This window comes from Ctenocephalides felis, unplaced genomic scaffold, assembly GCF_003426905.1.
Source record: "Ctenocephalides felis isolate EL2017-DRISC unplaced genomic scaffold, ASM342690v1 CF-g0.4_SCAFFOLD_01492, whole genome shotgun sequence".
NCBI classification, from domain to species: domain Eukaryota; kingdom Metazoa; phylum Arthropoda; class Insecta; order Siphonaptera; family Pulicidae; genus Ctenocephalides; species Ctenocephalides felis.
This window is the reverse complement of record NW_020537646.1, coordinates 24,160,225-24,180,685: the sequence shown is the minus strand read 5'-3', so window position 1 is coordinate 24,180,685 and position 20,461 is coordinate 24,160,225.

Below are 20,461 nucleotides of genomic sequence, written 5' to 3'. Positions count from 1 at the left end.
AAGTGATTACCCTTAAAAAAGTAATAGTGAGAATCTTTTTCCTCGAACACTTTTGCGGATCCTTATATTGTGCATTGTACATTTTGGTACTTTTTGTAAATTCCCCATTTGGCTATAGCCGATTTAGGTGATTTTTGTTAAGAAACTTGTGATTATTGTTTTATATTCGATAAAATCATTTTTAGTAATTTTTTATTTGAACGTTTTTTATAAGATAGATTTAATTGCACCAATTATAGTTTAGTCTTAATTATTTATTCAATGTCATTAATAATTGACTTGATAATTTGTTCATGACTAAAACGATTAGTCGTGAAGTTTTTGCGCACGTATATTAATAAATTTATTATTTGCACTTAGGAGTTCATTTTTGAATGATTGGATATAGTTGCTCGAACTAATAAATTATTTTATATTCAATACAGACAAATTTGAAATAAAAATTTAATTGTACATAAAATATAGCAAAAAAAATAAAAAATGTCGCAATTGTAATAATTTTCTAACTATTCATATTTTCGACAAATTGAGCTTACTATTAACGTAACATTACATACAAACATAAGTAATAGAACCAAAATCAATTTGTTAATAATAATACGACTCAATTTATTAAAACAACAAGCCGACCGCGCTTCGTTCATCTGCATAATTAAACGATTCATTGTTTCTCATATTAACTCATGTTGTACTGCTGATCACCCTCATAACGATCCGAGAGGTGATTGGACTTATTAATATATCAGAGATTATTCGGATATTCGGAAATGTTTAACACAGTTTGCTTTTCGGAGTTTAAGCTAATTGCTTTTGCAATTACTTTAGTAAATGGGACAGGTGATAATTTATGCTACGCGAACAGAAACAGCGGAACGCGAATATAATAAAATGAAATTGTACAGGATTAGCTGTAATATAGCCGATGATTAAAAGTTCGCTTCATATCCAATGAATTTTTTAGTAGTTAAATGCTTCAACCCATTGTTATAATCAGCTTTTAGATTTTAGATGTGTAATTATGAGTGATGACGGGTAAACCTCCATCAGCGGTTTGCAATACAAGAAAAATTGCTATTGCATTATTTATAAAAGAGCTTATTTAAACTTCTTCGTAGAAAATAGGTGTTATAATAGGAATATATACATATATATATATATATATATATATATATATATATATATATATAAGGGTGGTCCTTAATATGGACATTTTCGAGTTTCCTTGCTCCCAAGGGCTCATATGGTTCCAAATTAATAAAAAAAAACAATTCTCTGAAGTTTTAGCTCTTAATATTAACTTTTAGATAGTGCGCAATTCAATAGGGTTCAAAAACTAATATTGACTGATATGCAAATAACATATCAAAATTTTATTTTTAAAAAATAAAAATAAAAATAATTATCTTCCGATACAGATATGTGTTTATTCTATACATTGCTTACAGCTATAGGATTAATACACATTCTTTCGTAATCGTAATGAAATGCAAATTGTTTTCAAGTATTAGAATTGTAAATTCGGTGTTGTAATTAATAATTTTCTGAATTAAATAAAGCGACAAGATGATCAGAAGATTTAATTGTGAATTGTGTTGCGTATTCCCAGGAGTTTCTCGAACAAATCTAAGCGTTAGAGTATAAGTATAGCATTTTCAACGACGAAATTAAATGCATATCTGCAGAATGTGTACCCTCTCATATAGTTATAGATATATAATAGACGTAAAACGGATTACTTATATTGCTGTTTATAAGAAATTGTTGTTTATTAGAAATTAGTTTAGAGATAATATTGTAACCTATCGCTATTGAAACATTCGGGGCAATCTGGCATCAAAAAACAGAAACTGGGCAAATAATGCTTCTAGAAAAATCCGGAACTTAAGGTGCGAACCGGGAGTGTCCAAGGCTATCCGGAACTTATGGTCACCTTAAATACAAAATTTTGTTGATTTTTAAAAAAAATTATATGTACATCTGGAAATAATTAATTATGCTAAATCACAAATGACAATGGTGATTTTTAAATCAAAAACATTTTATAATCGTTTTTTATGTACTACTTTTATATTAGCATGTATGTTGTTTTGCAATAACAATGCATATAAATAACTAATTACGGGGCACAACTAGTATAACCGCCTAAAAAAGGTGGTTTTTGGGATTTATATTACAAAAACTACTTTATCAATCATTTCAAAATTTTAGGAATATATGTATACATGTTTTAAGAATACATAGCAAAATTGTTGAAGAAAAAAATTAAATATTTTTCAAGTTATCGTCGATCTCAAACGGCGCAATAGAAAAAAGGCCCTTAACTGCTGCAGTGATTCCGGCCCTTGACGTGGATGAAATCAAAAAAAAATCTTGTTAAACTAGATAATATTGTCTGTAAAGTGAACTACGATGAAAAAAAAATCAAAAATTGACAAATGACGCCGTTTTTTAAAAAAAAGTCGAATTTTACCCAAAATTTTGGTCGTTTTTCGACCACCAAAATTCTATTTTTGATCCGATCAAAAAATCGATAGTTCACTTTACGGAGAACTATATATAGAATATGTAAAGATAGCGAAAGATAATTTGATAGTGATCGGATCATTAGTTTTTGAGAAATCACTGCAGCAAATTCGGAGAATGCTGTTTCGAGAAAAAACGCGTTTAAAAGATAAAATGATCGTTGTACTATATACTATATGTATACTTTTTAAATGGCTGTAACTTAAAAACTATTTGAGATATCGATTTGAAATTTTAATATGTTATTTTTAAGGGTGTAATCTACCGAAATATGAAAAAAAACAAAAATCGAGTTTTTCAAAATTTCACACTAGTTGTGCCCCTTAATACTAAATAAAATAATTATAACGCTAAATATCAATAATTAATCTGCCATTACATTCACTAATTTACTAGTTTTAATTGTTTATGTTATTTGGTAAAACCAACTTCGCAATTTGAAATCTGTAACAAACTAAATCTTTTTATGATTAAATGCGATTATATTACTAAATGTCGCTTTTTCGTTACAGGAAGCCTACCGGCAATGGGTCTGCAGTTCACTAATTCCGTATTTCACGATGGTGCCTCTGGCCCAAGCTACGCCTTCACCCGAACCCGAACAAACTGGGCCCAGCACAACCCATCGACCCCTGCAAACAGGGCCCGCCGCAGTCACTATGACGAGCTCTCGAGGGATGAATACGAGACCGGGCCGTCGGAAACGCGGGGACAAATCGAACAAGCCTCGTGCAAGACTAAAAGCTCCCGAAGCCATGGAAGAAACTGTGGACGTAAATTATCACTGGTCACACGGTGATTATCGCAACGATCATTTTAGGAGAGTCGATGACGGAGAGGACGAACACCTGCGACATAGAAACTCGGAATCAGAAGATAGGGATTTTGAAGAACGGTATAAAAGATCTTCACATATAGATGCTGACGACAGAATAGAGCATAGGGCCAGAGTAAGACCTTGTAGGTCCATCTGCCAAACGGTAGAGCAGCGATGTCCGTACTTTCTGCCGGGAGATCGTGCGCCAGCTCATCCGACTCAATACGCAGGCGAACCAACATTCCTTTGCTTGGGTAAGTATCTAATCGCTCAGTTTTGGAAATTATTTCAGAAATATCAAACTATAAACCAATTGAACAGTAAAGTCAATTATAAATATACATACTATCCAAACTTAGAAAGTAAGAGGCAGCAAATGTGCATGCTTAAATTCAATCAATATTAGAACATAATATTTTGCAATCAATATCCATATATGCAGAGCCGGTCCTGCCTTGCATGCGATGCATGCAAAAAATGCGGGCGCACGCCTTAGAGGGCGCCAAAACGAGATTCGGACATAGAATTTATAATATATTATTCACATTTTTTTAATATAAAATTTAGAATACTTAATAGATTATAATAAACTAACTTAATGGATACGTAGACACAAAAAGCATATTCAGTTTGCAATGTGATATCAGTAGAAACAATTCATTACTCTGCAAATTATTAAATTATTTTTCTGCTTATTGTTTGATGTACTTATTAAATTTTTATCGTTTGAAGTTAATGTGGATTCGAAAAAAAAAATTATCTAGTGTTCAAACCCGTAAGCGCAAACCTACGAAAGTTTAAATTATTGGGCATTATTGACAAAAAACTACGAGCTGATTTAGTTTGAACGAAACTTGTTAAAACAATAGATACAGATTATAATAGAAAAACATGGAAAATCGGAAGTCAGTGCATAGAAAATGGCTTGCAAATAATGAAAAAAAAATTAAAACAAAATTTATAAAATCCAACATGAAAAAACAGTATTCTGTTTAAAAATGAAATAAGGAAAATGTTTCAAAATCCAAATATTAATATTACACATATGTTAAAAATACTTGAAAATGTACAATATTTGATTATGGTCAACCCGCAAACCGCTTCGATTTTCTAAATAAAATTAGAATCAATGTATTTTATAAGCTTTTAGATTATATTTATTTTTTGTGTACTAAATCCAGAATGATTAACCCCTTTGACTCGGATGCCGAAAATTTGCGAGTGGAAAGTGTTAAAAATCTATTTAAAGAATTCACGTAAATATTAATATAATTTTAATAATAAATGTTAAAACAGTTAAAATTATTGGGGGAGGGGGGGCGCTAGAACAAATTTTGCATGCGGGCGCTGAAGACCCCAGGACCGGCCCTGCATATATGTATGGATAAAAATGTAAGAGAGGGGTCCGAAAGAAATGATAATACTGATCATAACAGTCATGAACATAAAATGGAAAAAAAAATTCTACGTGGTTTCAAAATTATGAGCTTTCAAGTGCAACTTAGATCTTTGATGAAAATATGACTATTTTTTGTTTGTTATGGTTTATTGTTACTCGTTTTGTTTCTGTAAGCTTTGAATCCGTTATCGCAAGTAACATTTCTTGGACCACAGTCGAAAATCAGGAATCCCGAGTTTTCAAGAATTGAGACTTTTTGTTGAACTATACATTTCTATAATCTTCATGCACCGACTTCTGATTAAACCCACCTAAACACATTAGCGCATTTTTAAAAGGCCCTCTGAAAAATAACCAATTTTGAAAATTTTAAATTCACAGTTCAACAAATAGTCATAATCCTTGAAAACTTGGGGCAATTTCGACGTTATTTTTTACTGTGGTTCTAAAAATAAGCACTTCTCGGGAAAACAGTTTTTCAATGTTTAATATCAGTTTTAAGTAGGGTAGAGCGGTGCTAGTTGAGCATAGGGGCAAGTTGAGCAATCGAAATATCTCGAAAACTATTCACCGTCCGTTTAGGCATTATATGGCGGAAAGATAGAGGTTTGGGAGAAATAAACATCCCGCGATCGCTAGTGGCCGCTGGACAAATGAGTGAGGCTCACCAACGTTTTGTTTATTTTGAGACCAAAAAGTAAAAAAGTCATTCATCACGAGTTTTTGTCTAGTTTAGTCAAATGTTATTTATTTTTAATAAGGTAAATGTTATTTTCCCATATAATTATAGTACTTTTAATATGCACAGAGATTCTGGGTATAATTCTCACGGTTTTTTTATAAACTCACTTTTATTTTGAAATTCCGAGTTGGGGTTAGTTGAGCATGGTTGCTAAACTTGTTCTGTCACTAAGATAATTACCATTAACTTCCAAATTAATTATTATTTTTAAGATTTAAGCTAAGTCTATGAGTAATAATATAAAGAAATAATGATTTTAAACAAAACTACTGAATATAATGGTAAAATAATAACTAAGATACGATATTGTTTTGTTGATTCTACTTTTGGTTAATTATTCAAATAAAATTACTATAAGTTTTGTTTTCTCAGTCAATAAAGACTATAAATATAGATCTGGTTATTAAAAACTTATTTTATTTCATCACTAATCGACATTGAACCTATGATTTCATTATACTTTCTTAGTGCTCAACTTGCCCCACCTATGGGGTACATTGAGCATACTTGACTTTTTGCATTCAAACAGCTGTAGCTTCTAAGTTTTACTTATTACCAAAAAATAGTATTAACACTTTTGTTAAGCGATAAACAACAAATCCATTAAGCCGTATAGCAATTTATTGAGACTTTTCATTGAGGAGCTACATCCGTTTAAGTAAAAATTTGCTCAACTAGCCCCGCCCTACCCTATGTTAATATTAATATTATTTTCATGATACAGATCCTAACATTCCCGAGACCGGAGAGCAGCTGGTAAAATCGTCGCATGGCGGAGCAGAGTGCTGTTACGAACTCTGTCCGAGCGGGGATTCGAACGAACTGGAGTTATGCGCTCAGTGTCCGGGCGGTAGGCCGCTGGACGCCGACCCTGTGCCTGAGCCGGTATCCTGCACTCCGCAGCCGTCCGGGACGGCACCGATGTCGGCGCGCGCCGAGCAGTGCAGGCGGGCGCCGCAATACTCGCCCGAGGCTTCGACCAGCCGAGCGCGAGGAATTCGCGCCCTTGCGCCGCTTGTGTTGATCACGTTAGCGATAGTGTATTTAGTGACGGGTGCACCGCCACGGACCAACTGCACGAACAATAAGATGTTTCGTAGGGACACGTACCTTAATAAAAACAATTATTTAATGCGTAATACGGACACGAGTGTTGGTGCCGCGTCATGTACTGTTATTATTATTACAATTATTAGTTATATATGCCGCAATAGCGGAAGCACACGTGACGAAAAAGAACTTGAAGACAGAGGACTCGAATTGCATGGTGTGCGTTTATAGGATTGGCTGGATCCGATTTTATTTGTATTGTGATGTTAATATTTAGTGCGCCTAGTGAATTACAAAAAATGCGCGGTGCGGAAGAGTAAGACTTGATGTGGTATACGGCTACTCACGTCCAAGTCTACTCATCTATTTTGTTATGTATTCGTTGCTCGCATGTTACTTCAATGTACGTTGCATGTGCAGTAAATAAAATAAAATATTGTAATCAGATACCAACAAACTATATTTTATTGTCATTATGACAATCAGGATACACGATCTTGTTACGCATTCATCAAATTGAAGTTTGTACACAAATAGTATTATACTTGTAGGTTATTCAAACATGATAATTATTTCACCTTTATTTCGTTAATGTTTGATAGTATAAATATATCAGGAATAGAGCACAAAATCTATAGAGATATTAACTATATATGCAATGAACAATGTTAACGTGCGGCATAGATAAGCCGCAACAAAAATGATATTATATAAATATATAAATAATAAGATAGTCCGTCAATTTTTACAACAATTGCTGTTACATATTAATATATTATTAACTAATAACAAATATAAATATGAAAATTAAAATTTGAATGCACATGTGGATTTTAGAAGAAAGCTTAAAATATATGAAAAGATTTTTTTTACTCGTTGTTATTTAAAAAGAAATATATATTAGACAAAATGAATAAAAAATACTGGTTGAACGTTGCGCAAACAGCTCGTTGTGGCAGTTACAAGGGAATATAAAACACAAACGCGTTATATATTATTATTACTATTTACATATATACACTAAATAATTAATAAAATTTAATAAAAATAGACAGATACGGGAAGCAATACATACAAGGTGTGTTGGAATATGCGTGTGCGCTAGCGGATGCCACATGTGATTCTAAGAGGTAACTTGAAACTAATAAACGCTGGCGATGGAATTGTTTTCTAAGACCAGTTACAACAACATAACGTTATTCTCAATTTAAGCTAATAATTCAAACTATGAATTTATTTCCTGATTGCTTATTGAAAATAATCTTAATGATAGCGTTCTACACATGTATTTGTTCCGACCTGACAAAATATCAAATTTGCGTCAACATTCTTCATAAAAAATTGTACAAATTTATTCACAAAAAATCATACTATATAGTTAAAAAATAACTGCCTAACAGAGTCAGTCATGCAATAATTTGAAAATTATATCCGCCTAGTTTTATTATTTGATCCTATTTAAAATTTCGAATTGAACAGTTACTAATGGGTAACGGCCAGCTACTAAAATCAAAGCAACAGTATTAATCGTTGCGTCATATTTTAGCCTTAGCACCAACTAAAATCACATGTTCGAATAAAATTACCAAACGCACAATTATATTTAAATCCTTTAATCATTCATTGATCATTTATCACAGCAAAATACATAAAAAACATCCAATAAATTATCAATTGTTTCTGCAACACATAGCTTATCTCTAATTTATAACCAAAATCTTGATTAATTGTTATGTATCAGTTTATTTTATATTCTATTGATCTTTAAGCTGACAACATTCTTATATATATGTAATGTTCTCAAATCAAAATAACTCCATTTATCTAATTATATAAAGATTGTTAAATAAATGCTGTGACAATAAGATAAGCTGAACTGTCTAACAATTTTTAAAATAAATCTGCAAGATTCAATAAAGATCAGTAGCGTATAAATATTTGTGATTGTGTGAAATGTTTTCGTGATGTTTTTTACTCATGAGGTTTTAATTCAATGCCATAACGATAATATCGAAAGATTTCGCGTAACTTATGTATTTAACAATAAGCAAGCGTGTAAGTATAAAGTATAAGAACAAATAAAGTTTGAATATCACAAATTATATGTGTGTGACTCAGAAAGTATATCTATATAGCCGCACAATATATGTAAAACACATTGACTTTAGATGATTTTTTGTTAGACGAAGAAACCCGTAATAAATGAAATATTGAGCAGATTGAAAGTATTAGATATATCTAACTACTCCAAATGATACCACATTCAGATTTTAGATATTTACATTCAACTTTTTGTTAGAGTTTTTCAAAGCATTAATTTGGTCCTGCATTTGATATTTTGTAATGTAAGTAGATATAAATTTGATATTTCAACTTGACACACTCATTTATTCGGATTCCTTAGTTAGTTTTTAATAAACCTACCTAATCACAATCAAAATTAATTTGTCAATTTAACATTTTTTCTAAAAGCAAAGAGAAACATGTGCAAAGTTAAAGGTGAAACAAACAATTCCAGGTTTTCTTCAACTGTAGCTAGCGGTTTCTTTCCGATCAAAATTAAGTTAATTATTTGTAGGGAATAAATTGAAGAAAATGTTTGAAGGCGATAATGACGTAAAAAGGCTACTATGAATACCATCATTTATGATGAACTAAAAATGTGGAATAAATATATAGGAACTGGTTTATTTTGAAAATTAAATGTTTGTTATAGCCACCAAACACCATACTAATGGAAATATAGTTGAATATTTGACGTATTCTTGTACGATTGTTAGAGATGCTAATTTTGTAGTGAAAATGTTATATACAGATGAAATTCAAATGAGAAGTAGGAACTTATGATTAATATAAGTCCTATGAGTTTGCCAAAAATATAGTATCTGTTCAATAATTTTAAAAGAAAAGCCTAAAGTGAAAATAGATATTTTCTCAAAATTCGAATTGATAACATATAATAAATTATTTAACAGATATAAAAATAGGCAATTAGTTTGAAGAGAACATTTAAATGAATATATTGTTTAAAGTATTGTATACTGTTAAAATTATGAATTTTTATGACTACCCAACACCTGAAACTATGTACATATTTGAGTATGCACTTGTGAGTTGTTTTACGCTTATAATTGCAATTTATTTGAGTTTATGTAAAATAATTTTAAAGGATTTGTTTTTACTGATTTATATGTTTAGATCCTAATTTTTCAAATAATAGTTTTAGAAGAAAGCATTGGGCTATATTTATAATTAATTTTAATACTCATTTTGAAGAGATACTTTTTATATAACATTATTTTTTGGATTTATCTTAACTTTTACTTGAAATTCGATTTGTTCAAAATATTTTGTAGGATTAATGTTGCCAAATCAAAAACTATTTTTCGTTTCGAATGTGCTTATTTCCAGTTTCTTCTCGGATCATAAATTATATAATTAATATGAGTCAGTTTGTAGAATGTTAAGTCAATTTTAAGTTAAAATAATAAATGAGTGATAAAAATTATAAAAGACTAAATCTTGAAGCTGTATAATATTGAACATAAACCAGATATTACTCTAGATAATATCACTTCAAAGTTATCTTTAAAATTCATAAATTCCAAATGTCGATCTATGCACGTTTGCAAGTAATGTATTTAAGCACCGTATAAAAATTGAGCAAAAGTCTAAAGAAAAATGAAGGAATGAGAAATTTGCGCTTTTATTTTATCTGCAGATATCTGTTTAATGACAAAATTTCAACAAGGCAAATTTTTCAGAATATGTATTATATTTGTATCTAAAAAAATGATATTTAATGAAATTTCCACTTGTGCGAATGAAATACAATAGCATTTAGGGAATGCAAACCTTAATATATAGACGTGTTCTATTAGCATACACAACTATTAAAATATTAATTATTACAGCCTAAAAAATGCCTGTTGACGAGGAATACTTGTATTAAATATCTTTCGCTTAATGTCGAAATTATATTGTCCATAATTATATTTAATTTTTAAATAAAAGGCGATATTTTTATGTTTAGTGTGTATGCCTTAGTAAGTCTGAACTTATCGACTTAAACTTAAAATTATTTTCAAAAATAATGGAACCTGGAATTAAATATTCTGTTCATAAGAAATCAGATCTCTTAACTTATATGCTTTATCAGCAAAGACTCACCAAGTCCCTTTTCCTTTGAATGTATAACTAATTTTCCTTACTAAATTTCTTCAAAAATTTAAATACTACAAAAATGTATTAAAATATTTATATAGTGTACAATATGTAGGAAACGTTTGCATGTAGGAATACATGCTATTGTCAAAGTTTACATGTTACAATTAGACATAGGATATAGGCGTAATTATAAGCCTAGAGCCTTAATAATGCAATACTAGTATATATTCATAATAAATAAATATATATATCAAATTATAAAAATATACATTTATTACAAAAGATTATTCAATAATGTTTAAAATGTCCAATATATACATTTTATGAAGTTCATTTTTTTTATATTATTTTAGAATTGTTTTAAAAAAGAACTCGTTATATACAAAATGGTATTTTAATTGTATTTATCGATCTTAATTTTGTTTTTCTATCTATATACAAATCTATACACAAATTTCTAGTACCTAGATAACATAGTATCGTAAAGGCACAAATTTGATATTTTTGAAAGAAATTATAAATGTTTATATTAAGCAAACTAAATATGAATAAAAAAATTATACCCCAATGCTTTCAACCAGGTATTTACTACCGCCCTTTATGAATTATTATTATTGAAATATTTATTATATATTTCACTTTATTAGCTAAGTTGATGCATACTTGATATAAAGATTATAATTCAGACTACAATGGCCTTTTTTGATATAGAAAAACAAATGTCTGTGCTTACTCTAGTTAGCCTAATTGTAAGCATTATTTCTTATGAACAAAAAAATAATAGGTATATCATTTATTTTAAATATATGGGGCATAGTTAATTCATTGTAATGCTTTCTTATATTAATTTTTAATTTAATTTTATATGAACATTTTCAATGTTTTTAGATTTTGTTATATATTTATTGTAAATAGCATCCTTCTCCTTTACGATAGAGTGATTATTTTAAACTTTTTGCTACGAGAGGGTTTTCCGCAAGAATGTCGCTGCTGTACGGAACAACGTACCCATTAGTAGTTACCATTATCAATAAAAATGTGTTGAAAAAATAAAAACTGCGCTTCGAATAAACTAAAAATTATAATTACCCATAGTTTAATTTATAGTGATAAATCTTAAAGCAAAGACGCAGATCCTGTCGTCTATGGACGACATCCGTACACACAGCACTTAATGTGAATGTCGTCCATAGACACAGGTATTCAAGTGGATCACGTTTATGGAAGACATCCGTAGCGAAAAGGTTAAAGAACGATAGGCTTTATCAATGCAAATATATATGAAACCCTATAAAAATGTATTTTTCGAAGTTAATTTCGAGTTTCAGCAAATAAATAGAGCAAGAGAGAAGTTTGATTAAGTTAAGGTAGTTCAATATTTTTATTTGAATCGACTTTGTGCCCTTTTATAAAAATTTTCTCTAAATACCTAAAGGTCTAACTGTCTATATGTTTACATCTTGATATTTGATTAGTTGCATTCGATGGAAGATCTTGATTGACCTTCATTTTATTAAAATAGCTATAAACAGTCTAAGCACAGACAAATAGTATTATAAATCTTTGTTACAATTATATATTCTGTATTTTACATACATATACGACGGATGTATAATGTTTGGAATGAATATTAAATTAAGATGAATATTTAAATGAACACTATATATATAGGGGTTAGCTTGTATAAAAAGATAGGTAATACATTCTGGTTAACAGATTTTGTTATTTATATGAATATATATTACGTGTAGATATATATTTGCCTGAATTTGTAAATGAGAAAATGGGTTTTTGAAGGTTTTGGATTTTTTAATAACAAATCAATTATAAATAAATCATTTTGAATTTAAAACCTCGGATCCGCGTAGAAGTCAGGGTATTTCGCTATTGATACTAAAAAGCTTTGATAATTTGAACATGAGCTCACAATCTTATAAAATTTAATTTGTATATGAAATTTGGCTAGTCCGTCTAATAATAAAAATATATTGTTATAAGTTATTGTAAAGTATTCAAAATTTCTATAAGCTTGTAATAACAAAATGTTTTGGAATTATACTCATGTTGACAAAAGTACTAATTATGTTCCAAAATGCAGTTCTAACAATGAATACTACAACGAGCCGAGATTTAATAATTTGTGTTCAGATCAAATTATTCATTAAAAATATAATAATAATTAACACCTTCTTCGATAGCATTTAGTGTAAATTATATATAAACAAGAAATTATTATAAAGTCGGAGAACTTGTTGAAAAGTGATTTATTTAAGAAAATTAATAAATAACGAAAACCAAAAAAACGATTAAATGAAAATAAAATGCTGTTATATGTATAATAATAAAAATGTATTATTATTATTATACCTGAACTTGTGTTAGAAAACAAAAAGTCATGTTGTATTGGTCAAACTGTCAAAATGTTAAGAAGACAAACTTGTAGATATTCAAAACAAAAAAAACGTAAAGTAAAAAAAATATGTTAAGTATTGCCGATAAGGTAGAAAATACATTATTATACTATGTGTTGGTTCGTATTTCAAGAGAATAAAAATGTTAGAAAAACTGTGTATTTCATTTATAAAAATTATTGGTCTTGTTATACATTAATTATATAAATTGAGAAAAAATAATCGCTTGAGAAAAGTTATCCTTATATTTTAGTATATTATATTATAATGATTTGAAAATATATATTGTTGGAAATTGTTTAGCATAATTTTTATCTTATATAAAAGTGGATATCGCTAGTTTTTGGATATAATATATATTGTTGTCTGTCGTTTGACTAATAAAAAAATTGACTATTAAAATACAAAAATATGTAGCAAAGATAAGCAGATTTAAAATAATTAGTTTTATCAATTTCATATATCCTATCAACGAAATTTAGGCATGCAATTTTACGATTTTACTATTTCTTACAGAGAGCTAAAAATTATAAGTTTATTCTAAATATATGGCGTATATCTAATAATTTATTTTAAATATATACGGTATATCTAATAATTAATTTCAATGAGGTATATCTAATAATTTATTTTTAAATTTAGGGTATATCTAATAATTAATTTAATTTATATGGGTATAGCTAATTTATTGCAATGCTTTTTTATATAAATTCTAAATTTATACGAATATATTTAGCAGTTCAAGTTTTTGTTATATATGTTTTGTAAATAACAACCTTCTCCTTCTCGATAGAGTGAATATTTTGAAGAACGATTAAGCTTCATCATTTCAAATATTCATGAAAACATATGAAAATTTATTTATCAAAGCAAATTTTGAGTTGCAGCTAATGAATAGAGGCAAAGAAAGGTTTAAAAAAAGTTAAGGTAACTAAATATCTCATTTTTGTTTGTAGTGAATTTAAATTTCAATTTCACAAATGGGTTAAATTAATAAAATTATTTATAATATTTTTTTCTTGTTATTTTAACACTTCTGTTAATCACTATTGAACTAATTTTCACTATTGGACGGCCATGTTCCGACATAACATTGGGTTCAAAATCATTTGGTTGTTTACAAAAACTAAATATGCCACAGATGTCAAACCGGTTTATAGTAATTAGCATAATTTATATAAATACAATGTATTTATATATGTATATAAATCAATTAAAATGCCAAAATGCATATTAACTAGAAATATCAGAAAAACATCGACATATTTATGAAATTGTGATATTTTGCGACAAAATAAGAATCACAATAATTATAATTCAGATCTACATATATACACATATGTATATATATATCGTATATATATATATATATCGTATATATATATATATATATATATATATAATTTTTAATAACATTTTACGTGTGATATAAAAATACTTAAAAATAAAATGTAAAGAAAATCAACTAGAGTAATGGTCAAAATTTTATGCAGAGTTCTGTGAGAACAATTTTCGAAAAAAAATTTAATTAGCATTAATGGCACTTTAGAAAAAAAATAGAATTTGAAGAATAAGGTATTTTTATTATTCATTTTCCTCTTTACTGGTCTTTCAAACTACGGAAATTTCATCAATTATTTAATTGAATGGTATATTTTTTATGATATTTTTAACTGAATGGATACCTAACAAAAAACTTTTTAATAAAAAAAAAAATTTAATGCATCAATTATTTGCGACCATGCAATTGCATAATTATAATTGGCGTTTATTGAAAAATATTACCAGAATATAAGTAATTTTAATAAGAAAATATCAATAAATTATTATCTAGTCTTATGTATATTAATTCTTGCAAATTAAACTCTACCGCAAGGATAAATCCATTAGAATGAATTAACATTAGATTAATAAAAGATTATTTTATCATAGGCCTCTAAGTCGAGTGACACACACAAACTAGTAAAAAAACGGAAGTTTTTATAAGTCTAGCCAGTTTTATAAACTTATTGACGAACCGACGAGAATATTTAAATTTAGATTTGTGCGGAACCAAGGCAATTTCATTAATGAATTTTTATAAACTTGCCAAAATTATGGTCCTCGCGCGCGAGGTAGAAAAATTCCATGATGACATTTTTGATAACGGCTTTAAATATTATTTTGTTTTGAGCAATATTGCCATTTGTTTTTCGAAGAAATTATTGCAATAAATTTTATTTTGCAATAAATTTATTCTTAAAACTTTCCTCTATAAGTGAACTAACTGGATGAGGATATAGGTAAACAAAATGAATATTGGCAAATTGTTTTTAGCATTATTTAATTATTATGTACTCAGATTTAAAATATAACTTTTGACTCATTTTAACCAATGTTGGAAACTGAAGTTTATCAAGTAAACAGAAAATACATTAATAACCTTTATATGATGACGTTATTTTAACGAAACTGGTGATTGCATAAACCAATTTGTCAAATTATTTTGTATGTATAAATAATTTTTATATAATTTGAAAGAATTATCGGATTAAAAATGTATACTGCAACTTTTGCAGTATATTTTAGAGCCAGCCAAAATATTAGTTTATATATCATGACTGATGATCATTCGGTTATCTTGATATTTTATTATTATAATAATAGGGCTATTGGGCTATTGGACTATTAGGCAAGTTTCATAAATAACTAAGCAAACAATGAAACATAATAGTACTAAAGTATATGTAGAAGTACAACAAAAAAATGTAATTAAAAAAAACTTACCTTAAGGAATCTGATTCTCTGCCAAGATGCATTATAATGGTCCAATATGAACGAATAGTCCTTTACCTGGAAATAAAAATGAGATTTCAATAATACTAAATGTGATTATATGATTATTTAAAAAATTATTGATTACATGTAAAAACTCTAAACTAAACTATAAATCAATATGAATTTTAATTATATAATATAATTAGCCATAACTAATATGAAGGACTTCAACGAAATCCCATTAAAATTTTGTCATTATCAAATAAATTGAATTGGTTGCCCAGTACATGCCAGTACATATGAAAATTTGAGAAAATGACTAAAACTATCGGTATTGAAACACACAGTAAAAATTATGAAACAAACGGATATAATGTCATATTACCATTAAGCAAAGTCAATGTAATCAACGGGAATGGCATCTTGGAGTACTCAATATTAATATATGTTAAGTTGCCACAAAAAATAAAATTGAATACATAATTGATATATATATATATATATATGATAGAATCGAAAAAAATACATCAGTCGAATGTAAAATGTTTAAATCTAATTATCAAATCAAAAAATGAGGTGAAAAACTGAATACCCATTGAATAATTTTCCAAAAAAATTATTTGGTTTTGCTATGTGTCGATTTAGATTGACATGTTTTAAATTTAAAACGCTAATTTTGCTAACAAACTGTAACCAAACAAACAGTTGGCTCAGGCTGGCATTATGATTTTTCCAAATTCCAATGTTAAATAAATTTATCACAAAGCTTCCTACAAACTTTGTACATCTACTTTACTTATACCGTAAGTATTTATATATTTTACAATTAACTAGCCTGATCTAATCTAATCAGTTGTCTATGTTGAACTTATTTACAAATATATTTATATTTACTCTTTAGGCAAATTTAGAAAGTAAACTTTATTAGTATTCAAGAATTTCTTAGAACAGAAATTTCAATTATACAATGTCAATAAACTAATAATTGCTACCCAAATAAATAATATAGATGAATACTACGCATCATGTTCTCAAAGACTATTAGATCTGCGTTTGCATTTTGAGAATTTTGCTCTCATCGTAGAAGAAAATTACATTATAGACATTAGCTTCATTTCCAAAAAATGGAACCGATTCTGGCGGAAAACAGATCAATGTTATGGCAAGGCTATGTTACGTAGCAGTTTCCATACAAAATGGCACTAAATAAGGCAAAATCCATGTCAACAAGACGATGTCAAAAGTTGCTGTCACAATTGTCAAAAGACGATGTTATCATAATTGCAACTTAGGTAAGCGGTAAAGAGCGACAAGACTTGTTTCAGAGGTCCCGGGTTCGATACCCACTTCGAGCAGCCTGTTGTCAGGCAGCAGTGACAACGATTTTCACTTGTTTCTAATGAAAATAGCCCTTGCCCGGCATTGCTGCACCAATAAAAAAAATCAGCCCTATTAGATTAATTCTAATAACAAAAATCATCAAATATGGATGGATTTTGGTTACCATCTAAAAATACGAACTAAGTAGAAGTTTCAGCCCAGCAGCTCATAGGACTTAAGGTTCTGATTGCTGTTAAAAATATATGAAAAACTTTGAGGTATAACAAATAATAACAAAAAGCATAATAACAAATGAGTGAAGATGCATTTTATGTGTAAAACGCTTGATCTCACAGCAAATAGCATTTTGACAGTATTTAGAAACATTTTGTATAAAAACTGCTTCGTAACATAGCCTTGCCGTAACATGGTCTATTTTACGCAGAATTGGGCCCCTTAGTTAAATTTGAGGATCTTTGCAACTATCTTATGATGCAGAATATAATAAAAAAAACTTATACAATTACTCATCGGAACATTTCCACACTTCCCTTTTATAACCAAAGTTTCCAAAATACGAAAACAAATTAGGAAATTTGTTGATGTATAATTTTCGAAGAAAACGAATAAATGTCCATTGGAGAGTTCGGTACTGGACAAACCAGTTGGCGATTTGAAAGATCTTAACAAGTTTTGAATATCGTTAATAGAACAGCATAAGCGTCATCGGCGGGATTTCAATTTTATTCGTATGGAAATTACAAAGCGAACGCCAGAACCAGCACGTACGCAAGGAGAGCGATTTTACTACAGAAGCCGGTAAAATAAAATGTTGAATGACGCACCGAAACATTAGTTAGCCGGTAGGTAATAATAATAAACAGATCAAATCGATTCTAAATGAGTTCTTAATCGATTACTTCAAACTTCACATAAAAATGTCAAAGAAAGAAATGTCAGTAATTCGAAAATTTAAGTAATTTAGATATATTATTTTACAAGCATATTTAACATCTCCACGTACATGAATGCTATAGCATTCATTTTATTATTAACTTCCCGTAGGGTAGTTATAGTAATGGCCCAAAAATCGAATATGAAAATTTTTACATATCTTCGCGTTTCAGAGGTTTCTGAACATTTTTGCATACCTCAGAAAAAATGGATGTTTGTGTGTGTGTATGTTTTGTATGTCCGCATTTCTTCGAGCGCACGGATCAACCGATTTAAATGGTTCAAAAAACATTCGAATCCTATTGAAAAGGAAATGTGCTGATTAGTTTTTGGCAAAGGCATGTCCAGCAGTTACGGAGATATGAAGCAAAAATTGCAGTAAATAGAAATTGAGTTTTTGAGAGAACCGAGCATCCGACTTGAATAATTTAAAAAACATTCAATTTGTAATGATTAGGAGAAGTGGTGATTAGTTTTTAGTAAAGGCAGATCCAGCCGTTTGGAAGATACCAAGGTAATTGTGCAAAAAATTGCAGTTTTTGGAAGAACTAAGCATCCGATTTGGAAGATTCAAAAAACTTCCTGCTTGTTTTGTATATCAAAAATTTTAATTTTAATTCTGGCTGAAGTTCTAAAGCTCACTAAATAAATAATTTTTACTTTGTAATTCAGTTTATATAATTCTTTTAATTATTAGATAATGTTATAGTATTTCTAATAATCTATTTCAAAACATTTAATATTCCTGGAACATTTCGGTACGCTACGAAAGTTCCAGCAATATGCCTTAAGGCACGATGCTATACACCACTACTTTTGAATTTAATTTTATATAACCTTACATTTTTGTACTTATTATACTTAAGGCAATGACTTACTGATTTTTTAGGTATGTATTATATTATCTTTTGCCGTTCAAGTCACTAATTATTTTGGAATTGCGTAAAATAGAAGCGTGAATGCTGTTGCATTCATCGTATATAACCATTAAAATAAGATAATCTGACTACTCTTATAAACTATGTTAAATCAAATTTAGGATATCACCAATTTAAAAATAAATTGACTGTCAACTTTTGTGTCTTGTTAAAACTTCTACTGGCCGCAAATGTGTTAATTAGTCCAGTCATTTAAGCTTAAGTTATGTAAGAATTTCGAAATACGAGATACCCAGCTGTAAGTCTGTAAATACTTGTATATTGACACCTAAAAGTTGTCTCAAAACCTACATACGGCAGGGTGTACGCAATATATGTAGGTTTTGAGACAACTTTTAGGTGTCGATATACAAGTATTTACAGACATACAACTAAGTGTCTCGAATTCCGAAATTCTTACCTAACAAGCTTAAATGACTAGATTATAAGTTATAGCAATTGTGTTGTAAAAGATGTATTATTAAGTCCCATTGCAAAATATGTTATAGAATGTTTAAAGTTGCATCCTGCATTAGTTGGATTTAAAAACAACATACTAAATTTATGAAGTTCTATTGCTATTATCAATGCAAATTTATTGATCATAGAACTAGTGTTCACTGGATTACATCAGAACATACCAGTTCGGAAATTCACATTTTGCATCGAAAGGAATTCCGCGCAAAATACACAATTCTAAGTTTTGGAAAATGTTATTTGTCCAAGGGAAAAGATATTGAAAAATTAATAAATTACAGTCATCAAGTTATTAAATTCGCCAGAAATTCAATACTTTCCACTCGCGAATTCCGAGATTTATATGAATTTTAGGCATCCGAATCAAAAGGGTTAATATTTTTTTTAATTACTGTAAGGCACTACATAATGGAAATGAACCTTTTATCGATGAAGCAAACAATTAAACACAATAGTACTGAAGTATATGTAGAAGTATTATAAAAAATAATTTACTTAAAAAAAACTTACCTTAAGGAATCTGATTCTCTGCCAAGATGCATCATAATGACCCAATTATGAACGAACATTCCCTCATCTGGAAATAAAAATGAGATTTCAATTATTAAATGTGGTTGTATGATCACTTAAAAGATTATTGATTACATGCAAAAACTCAAACACTAAATCGTTTTTCTGATGATATGATATTATTAGATATAATCAATATGAAGAAAGGTTTTCTTCAATGAAATTCCATTCAATTTTTTTTATTATTAAATAAATTGGATTGGATTGGTTGTCCAGTACATGCCAGTACCTATGAAAATTTAATACAGGATTTCCAAAAATACAAATAGTATATCTTAATTGATAAATAAAAAAAATTAACTTTTATTTATCTGAATGAACTATTTTTTGTTGTTGTTCTTGTTAAGAAACGCAGAA